Source organism: Arvicola amphibius, unplaced genomic scaffold (assembly GCF_903992535.2).
Source record: "Arvicola amphibius unplaced genomic scaffold, mArvAmp1.2, whole genome shotgun sequence".
NCBI lineage: Eukaryota > Metazoa > Chordata > Mammalia > Rodentia > Cricetidae > Arvicola > Arvicola amphibius.
The window spans coordinates 1-9,625 of record NW_024582272.1 but is presented as its reverse complement, the minus strand read 5'-3'; the positions used below and the strand labels follow the sequence as shown (position 1 = coordinate 9,625).

Below are 9,625 nucleotides of genomic sequence, written 5' to 3'. Positions count from 1 at the left end.
ACACACACACACACACACACATTTGAAATGGAAAAGTATGTTTACAGACATTTTAAAATTTGTTGAAAATTCTGACCTAATTCTAATTCAAAATTCCTTTCATGATTTTATTTGAGACTGGGTTTCAAACTAGCTAGTAATAGTAAATAGCTGACCTCAAACTAGCTAGTAATAACCTTGGACACCCAATCTTCCACCTCCTGAGTGCTAGGATTATGGGAGTGCTCTACTAAGTCTAGTTTACATGGTGTTGGAATTGAATCTGGGGCTTCATGCATGCTAGGCAAGCATGTTATACCAACTGAGCCAAATGTCCAACACCCATTTAATTGTTTTCTAAAATAAAACTCAGATCATAGCCCAAATACTAATTTTTTAAATTGCATGTCTTTGCTTACTTATTAGTGAGGGGGATCATAGGACAACCAAGATAATATAATATGTGGGTTTTGCATCTGTGTTCTATGTGTGCTAGGTACACAGAGAAGCAAGAAGAGGACATTAGATCCCCTGGGATTAGAGTTATAGTCAGTTGTGAGCCACCATGTGGGTCCTGAGAGAATCTCTTGGGAGACAGAGGCAGGTAGATCTCACTGAGTTTGAGGCCAACCTGGTCTACAAAGAGAGTTCCAGGACAACCAAGACTTGCACAGAGAAACCCTGTTTCTAAAAACAAACAAAAAAAATTTAATTTTTTTTTTAAAAATTACCTTTCTCATACACTCAAATCCAATTTTTAGGATGCATCTTCACAATATATCTGGAATCTAACCATTTCTCCATTCCTCCACCACCACTACCACCTGTAGGTAAGTTACACTGTCTTTTCTGGATTGCTGTAATAGCCTTCCTACCAATCTCGTTGCCTCTGGTTATATACCCCCACCTCTACCCACTCTATCCATCGGATTATTCTCAACAGGGAATTTTAAAAATAAGCTTTTTTTCTTTTTCAAATTCTTATTAAAATGAATAGAACATTTAGAGATTAGCCTTTTATAAAAAAGCCTCTTTCTATTTTTGTTTTTGTTTTGTGTTGTTAGAAACAACACAGGGTTTCTCTGTGTTGCCCTGGCTGTCCTGGAATTTTATTTGTAGGACTCAGAGATCCACTCTGCCTCCTGAGTGTCATCACCACTCTCTTGAAGGCTGGGGAGGTGGCTAATTAGGCAATAGTGCTTGCCGCACTAGCACAAGGACCTGAGTTCAAATCCTCCAAATTCAGGTGTAAAAGCCAGGTATGGCTGCATGCGTGCCTGAGACCCCCAACACTGTGGAGGGCCTCCTCCACTTCAGAAACTGAGACAGGAGAATCGCCAGCACGTGCTGGCCAGTCAGTCTAGCTCCAGCTTCAGCCAGAGACCTTGCTTGAAGGGAGTAGGGTAGTGATAGAACAGAGCACCTGATGTTTTCCTCTGGGCTCCACATGTGCACACATGGGGTGCACATCTTCATGCATGCTTGCCCATGGGCCTCCTGCACACACGCACACGCACACACACACACTCATGCATGCACACACATGCGCGCACACACGCACACGCACACACACACTCATGCATGCACACACACAGGCACACACACACTCATGCATGCACACCCATGCGCGCACACACGCGCACACACGCGCACACACACGCACACAGAGAAAATATTTTGTGCCATATATATTACTGTATCTGTTGTACTGTCACACATCTCAACTAATTTCTCCCTGCAATTTCTACAGTATGAAACAAAGAATGTACAGTATTTATTTAAAATAAAAACATTTGTCTTTGTTATTTTTAACTGTGTAGATGTGTGTATATGTACATGTGAGTGCAAGTGCCTACAAAAGTCAGAGACAGGAAACTGCTAGACCTGCAGTTACAGGCAGTTGTGAGTTTCCTGATGTGGATGCTGGGATGCTCTTAGGGAAGCACAGCAAGTGCTCCTAACCACTGACCACTGAGCCATCTCTCCCAGATCTCCCTCCCACGCACTTAGGCTATTTTTTAAAAAGAAGTATTTATTTATTTATTTTAGTTTTTCAGGTTTTGAGATAGGGTTTCTCTGTAGCTTTGGCTATCCTGGACCTTCGTATACTGGCCTTGAATTCACAGCGATTCACCTACCTCTGCCTACCAAGTGCTGGGATAAAAGGCATGTATCACCACTCCCCAACTAGAAGTATTTATTTTTATTTTGTGTGTATGAGTGTTTTGCCTACATCTATGTATATGGACCAAATGAGTGTGGGAGGTCCTTCTGTCTGTGTGTTGCTTTTATTGGTTAATGAATAAAGAAACTGGCTTGGCCTGATAAGGCAGAACAGAGCTAGGCTGGAGGTGGGGAACTATCCTGAATGCTGGGAGAAAGAAAGTTGAGTCAGTGAGAAGCCATGCCAGAGACAGACGTGGGAACTTTATCTGGTAAGCCACAGCCTCATGGAGATACACAGATTAATGGAGATGGTTTAATTTAAGATATGAGCCAGATCTCATGTCTTTTTAATTTAAGTTAGCCAGAAACATGCTTAAGCTATTGACCAAACAGTATTGCAAATAACATGGTTTCTGTGTGATTATTTTGGAGCTGAGCAGCTGGGAACAAATACGCAGCTCCTATAACAGAATGCCTTGTGTCTAAGAAGCACAGAAGTGAGCATCATGTATTGTCGTAGTTTAGGGTTTTTTTTTTTTTTGCAGTATTAAACACTGACCAAAGGCAACTTTGGGAGGAGAGGGCTTGTTTAATCGTACATGTCTGCATAACAGTCCATCACCAATGGCAGAAACTCGAGGCAGGACCCTGAGAAGACCCTGAATGACCAGGAAAACAGGGGAGAAGCCATTAGGCACCTCCTACTTCTTTGGTTCCTTCCTCCACTCTCAGTCCGGGCTTTACTGCTATCTTCCCACCGTCCTCCAAACTTCTATGGTTAATTTTGGTCAGCTCATGGCTAGCTCTGCCCTCTGACTGCAAACAAGTTTTATTTTCAGAATAAAATCAAAATATTACACAACAGAGTGCTTCTGCTTCCTGGTTTGTTCCCCAGGACTTGGAGGTATTTTCTCAGTTAAGATTCCTTCTTAGATGACCCTAGCATGCATCATGTTGACATAAAAAGTAGCCAGCACACATCCCCTTGACTGGAGAATCAAGGCTCAGTAAGACTCCTTAAAACACTTATTTTTACAGTAAGTACATGTATATTTACATGTATTTGAATTTACGTTGTATAGGCGCGCACACACACACACACACACATATACATACAGACATACAAGATTAAAACTAGCTTGCATTTAAGCATAAAGTTAAGAGAGAGAAAGGAATAAAGTGACGAATCAATGCCACCAATGAATAGGAAATTAGATCATAGCCTAGAGGAGAACCTACTCGAGTTACTCTGCTTGTGGGCACAGCATTTGTCCCAGTTGTGGTTTCTATTGCTGTGAAAAACACCATGATCAAGAAGCAAGCTGGGGAGCGAAAGGGTTTATTGGGCTTGCAGTTCCATATCACTGTCCAACACTGAAGGAAGTCAGGATGGAGCTCAGACACGGCCGGAACCTAGAGGCAGGGACTGATGCAGAGGTCGCTGTCCAACACTGAAGGAAGTCAGGATGGAGCTCAGACACGGCAGGAGCCTAGAGGCAGGGACTGATGCAGAGGTCACTGTTCATCACTGAAGGAAGTCAGGACGGAGCTCAGACACGGCAGGAACCTAGAGGCAGGGACTGATGCAGAGGTCACTGTTCATCACTGAAGGAAGTCAGGACGGAGCTTAGACACGACAGGAGCCTAGAGGCAGGGACTGATGCAGAGGTCACTGTTCAACACTGAAGGAAGTCAGGACAGAGCTCAGACACGGCAGGAGCCTAGAGGCAGGGACTGATGCAGAGGTCACTGAAGGGAGCTGCCTACTGGCTTGCTCCACATGACTCTCTCAGCCTGCTTTCTTATAGAATCCAGGACCACCACCTAAAGGATGGCACCATCTATGATGGGCTACCCCTTACTATATCAATCACTAATTAAGAAAATGCCTCACAGGCCTGCCTACAATTGGATTTTCTGGAGGAATTTTCTTAATTAAGGTTCCCTCTTCTCAAATGGCTTTAGATTGTGTAAAAATTGAAATAAAACTATCCATCGCAGTATTTATTAAATTGACACCATGGAATTTTGTTACATGCATAGATTAGTGCATCTCTCAAATCTTATCATAAAAGCTTTGTTTTTTACATAACTGAAGATGAATACTAAGATCCTGAAGTATCCACAGTACAGAGAGTAAGGGTAGAAGCCTACTTGTCATTGGTTCTCCACAAACCACTAATTACCCCATACTCAGTACCTCCTCCCAAGCAGTATCATGGGCAGTAAACCTGTGATTTTGCCAGAGAATGAAGTAGCCTGTCTGTCACATTCTCTGCCCTAGACAGTAGCTTGTTCAGGACCATAGATCTACAGAATTTTCCTTACGTTAATCTCAATGGTACAGTTGTGATAGGGAGAAGCAGAATTCTAGTATTGGGTGACTTGTGACAGGTGCACAAATTTTTCTGAAACATTATTCTTTGTTGTTCATAATAATCTAGCAGTCAGATTATAAGTAAATCTGTATGTTTTCTATATAGTCCTTTATTATTATTATTTTATTTTATTACTTTAAAAATACCTATCCAAATTCCCACTCCCTCCCTATCCCAGCTAGCAGGATGCGAACGGGGGTCCCTGATAAACCTAGAGGAATGAAGGGGCAAGAGACACGAGAAATGATGGCAAGAAGGATTTCTAATCAAGCCGTCCCATTTATTCCCTCTCAGAGGCTGTTATATAGCAAACGGGCAAAGGGGGGAAGGGAAAGGTGTCGCGGGGAGGAAAGGATATCAGGAGACTCAGGTCTGCTGGAATTCAGGTCCAGAGACATCCCCAGCTGATAATACTGAAGGTCTGTGATTGTTGACTAACAAAGGAAGATGCTACTGATTCTGGAGCCTAGTGTCTGCAGGTCTCTGCTAGGAGATAAGATGCCAGGTTTCCTAGACCCTGCGGAGGGGATAAAGGTAAATATTTTTCTTAACTTGTGAGCTTAAGATGGCTGTAAACAAAATGCAGATCTCAAAATACAGGTCTTTGCCTCCAGCACCTCCCCTCCTCCCACTTCCCTCCAACTCCCTCCACAACCCTCCCCCTCCCCCTCCAATCTTAAGTTTAAAGCCCTCCCCACTACATCCAGGTTAAGCAAGGCATACATCCAAAGAGAATCTCAAAAAGCCAGTACATGCAGTAGAGACAAAGTCCAGTGCCATTGTCATTGGCCCCTCAGTCTGCCCTAACTGTCAACCACATTCAGAGGGACTAGTTTGATCCCATGCTCGTTCACTTCCAGTCCAGTTGTAGTTGGTGAACTCCCATTAGCTCAGGCACATTGTCTCAGTGGGTGAACTCATGGTCTTGACTTCCTTGTTCATGTTCTCCCTCTTTCGGTTCTTAACTGGACATTGGGAGCACAGTCCAGTGCTCTGATGTGGGTCTCTGTCTCTGTTTCCATCTGTTGTTAGATGAAGGTTCTATGGTGATATGTAAGATAATCATCAGTCTGACTACAGGGGAAGGCCAGTTCAGGCACCCTCTCTATTGCTTAGGGTCTTAGCTGGGGTCATTTTTGTAGTTTCCTGGGAATTTTCCTAGAGCTACGTTTTTTCTTGCTAACCCCCAAATGGCTCCCTCAATCAAGATATCACTTTCCTTGCTCCCATATCTCTCCTTCCTTCATCTCAATTATCCCATTCCCTCAAACTCTCCACAACCCTACCCTTCTCCACTCCTCTTCCGCTTCTCCCCTTCCTTCTACTCCCCCTCCCTCATGCTCCCAAATTGCCAGGTGATCTTGTCTGCTTCCAGTTTCCAGGTGGATCTATATATGTTTATGTTTTTCTTTGGGTTCACCTTATTACTTAGCTTCTCTAGGATCATAAACCATAGGCTCAATATTTAAAACATTGTTAGACGTACAAGGAGTGTTCACCTAGTAAATTACTATAAGCTGTAATTTTAAAGAATCACCACATTTAATGAGAGTGGATTTACCTTCTTAATAGAATTGGAAGTTTTCCTCAAAGAAATGCAGGGAGCTCTCTTGGAAAGAATCACATTTCTTTTAACATTTCTAAGCACTGTTAGCACATTTATAAGATGTTTTAAGAAACACACATGCGTTTATCTCTAAAAGTAAGACAGTTACCTCAAAAAGTTCAAATCATTGCTACACGTACAAGGAGTGTTCCCCGAGTAACTATATGCTGTAATTTGAAAGAATCACATTTAATGAGAGTCCATTTACCTTCTTAATTGGAAGTTTTCCTCAAAGAAATGCAGCAAGTTTTCTGGGAAAGAATCACGTTTCTTTTAACGTTTCTATGCACTGTTAGCCCATTTATAAGATTTCTTGAGAAACGCACATGTGTTGGTCTCTAAAAAGAGGACAGTTTCCTTAAACTGTTCAAAGCATTGTTAGATGCATAAGGAGTGTTCCCTGAGTAACTATATGCTGTAATTTGAGAAAATCACCACATTTAATGAGAATGTAAAATCGTGAGTTTTTCCCAAAGAAACACATGAAAATTTCTGTGGAAGCATCACGTTTCTTTTAAGATTTCTAAGCACTGTTATTACATGTATATCATTTGAACCGCACATACATTAACCTCTTTAGGGTTAGGGATTAGGGGCTTAGGGTTAGGTTTAGGGTTAGGGTTAGTTAGCACCCCCGGGTGCTGTGCTGAGTTTTTCCGGGTTCTGTCCTGAGTCCTCTCTTGGGTGCTGAAAGGGGTTCCCCAAGACTCAGGCCTGGAATTACAAACATGGCAGAAATGTCACTTCCGGTGCAGCAGCCATCATATCTGGTAGCCACCGCTGGTCATCATGGGAACTGTAGTTTCGGAAACCACCGGAGCGGAGAAGCGGCCTCGCCTCTAAGGGCTGAGAGATGGAGTCTCAGAAACTCGAGGAACTATAAACATTGGGCATAGTAGAGTTCCGTTTCCGTTGTCATGACTTCCGCTATCCGCCGCCGCTTTTCATGGTAATCGTAGTTTGGGCGACCACCGGTGTGGCGAACCGAATTCTCATGGCCGAGCCGCTGAGTCTCGGGGAACTACCAACATGGCAGAAAAGAAAAGGCACTTCCTGTGCAGGTTGTGATCACTTCCTGTGTCTGCCGCACGGTCCTGTGGGAAATGTGGTTTGTCATCCCTCAGTGGACAGTTCCCCGGGAATCGTCACCCAGCACCCGAGCAGGGGTGGAGGACAAGGACCCTCATACTAGGGCTCCGGCTGGCCGTCCCTCTCCCTCCGGAGCCCGATCGCAGGCAGGAGCAGGCAGGCACGTCCGTCCGTGAGTCCGTCAGTCAGTAAGTCTGTCTGTCATCTCCGGAGCCGTGCCCGCTCGCTGGCTCGCTCGGGTCGCAGACTCCTTCTCTCCCCGGAGCGCCCGCCCGCCCGCCCGCCTGCGCTGTCTGTCTCTGATCGGCCGGACAGCGGTCTACCGTTAAAAAAAATGTACTTTTCTCTCATTTCCTAAGGTTCCTTCCCCCGGCCGCCCGCCCGCCTGCCCGGGAAGCGAAGGAGGTTTTTCTTGAAACGTTGTGAAAAGTCCGTGTGGTGCATGCGCACGGCGGGAAGAAAGACGCGAACCCTGGAGAGAGTCAATGAATTTCATTGCAATTTTAATGAATTCCTCGATTACACATTCATGCCGTTTTCAAAATAAAAGTTTTCTTTATGAAAATCCGGAGAGAGAGAGAGAGAGAGAGAGAGAGAGAGAGAGAGAGAGAGAGAGGGAGGGAGGGAGGGAGGGAGGGAGGGAGGGAGGGAGGAGAGAGGGAGGGAGGGGGAGAGGGAGAGAGAGAGATTAGTTAGTTTTGGGAAGCCGCCGGCGTGCAGAAGCGGCTTCCCCTTGCCTTTAAGTGCCCAGAAAGTGAAGTGGCTATTGTCTCAGAGGTTAATAGCACTGCCTGCTCTGCCTGAGGTCCTGAGTTCGATTCCTGCCCATCGCACCGATGAGTATCTCACTGCTACAAATAATAATAATAAAAAAATTGACATGGCCCCCATTAAAAAACGATTTTTTGGACAGGACCCCCCTTTTTATGTTCCCCCTGACGTGTACGGTCAGGAAAAGCATTTGCCTGGAACACTTTTATGTTAGAAAAATGCGATTTTTCACACCCAGCCCACGAAAAAATCCACTTTCTCATCGAAACATCGTCAAAGAACGCTTTTCACTTGGCTTCCTCCCTGCAGAAAAAAAGTTTTCACAGTAACCCCCTCTTACTTATGTTCCCCTTGATGTGTAAGGTCAGGAAAAGCGTTTGCCTGGAACACGATATGTTAGAAGAATCCGGTTTTTGAAACACAATCCACGTAAAAATCCAGCTTCTCATCGAAACACATCTTTTTGCTTGGAACCTTTCCCCTAGAAAAAATATTTTTAACAGAATCCACCCTCTGTTGTGTTCCCCTTGGCGTGTAGGACAAGAAAAAAGCATTCCTCAGAACACGATTTTTTAAAATAATTCCGATTTTTTTACACAAAACCCACTCCAACATCAATTCTTTCAACAACAGGCATCACCACGGAGCAGTTTTCAGTTTGTTTTCTCTCCATATTTTGAAAATTGCTGTCATCGCGGCACTTTTTAAATTAAGTCCAATACAGTGACATGCAAAGCAGCAACACTGGTGGAGTGGCACAGCCCAGTGCTCAAGCTTTCTTAAGAGGCAAAACCTGCAGAATAATCACCTGCTATGTACTTGAAACAAGTCTCATGGAGCTCCACTTGCAAACAAAAGACAAAAGTTTAAGTAAACATTATAAACAAATAGATGACAAAAAGGAAACTATTTTAAAATGAGCTGATGAAAGGGAGTTCATGTGACATAAAAGACTCCCCACCCCCAAGGATTAGCAAATACAAAATCAATCCTCTTTCAACTCAAAAAACTAATCTTAAAAGAGTTACACATAAAATATTTTAAAACTAAATGCAGGGATATTTTTTAAATGGAATGATTTATAAATTGTTACCATTTAGAAGTTTCTTCCCCTTCTCCTCTCTTATATACTTTTGTGCTTAAAGAAGTACATCTTCATAACATACAGTAAACTTTGAGAGTTGACTGGCAATTTTTCTTTAGGTTCTTATACACACAAACTGTCTCTCAGAAGATTCTAAATCTAAAGTTCTTTTACTGTAAGTGTCACAGACAAGTTCAGAAGTGTGGTTCCAGTACCTTTTCACCCATAGGCAGAACCTAGGATCTCTCAAATCCCAGAGACATCCCCTGCTTCAGAACGTATCCTCAGTAGGCACACGCCTTTAAGACTTTAATGCCAACACTCAGCAGCCCGAGGCAGGTAGATCTCTGCAAGTTTGGGGCCTGCCTGGTGTACATAGTGAGTTCCAGGACAGCCAGTGCTGTCACACAGAGAAACACTGTCTTCAAAAACAAAAACACCAAAGCCAATACACATCCTCTGCAAACAATGTATTAATGCCACACTTAGGCAATCCCATAGTATATGAAGTGAACCAGACCTCAGGCCAGAAAAGCGCTCCTCCTACAAGGA

General features: G+C 43.7%; 1 long non-coding RNA gene across 1 annotated transcript; it reads left to right on the top strand.

Moving 5' to 3' along the window:
* The first annotated feature begins 7,078 nt into the window (after positions 1-7,078).
* Positions 7,079-7,783, top strand: LOC119805759. The gene is made up of 2 exons (XR_005283998.2): positions 7,079-7,406; positions 7,578-7,783. It is a non-coding gene; the product is annotated as an uncharacterized LOC119805759 (long non-coding RNA).
* Positions 7,784-9,625: the final 1,842 nt, after the last annotated feature.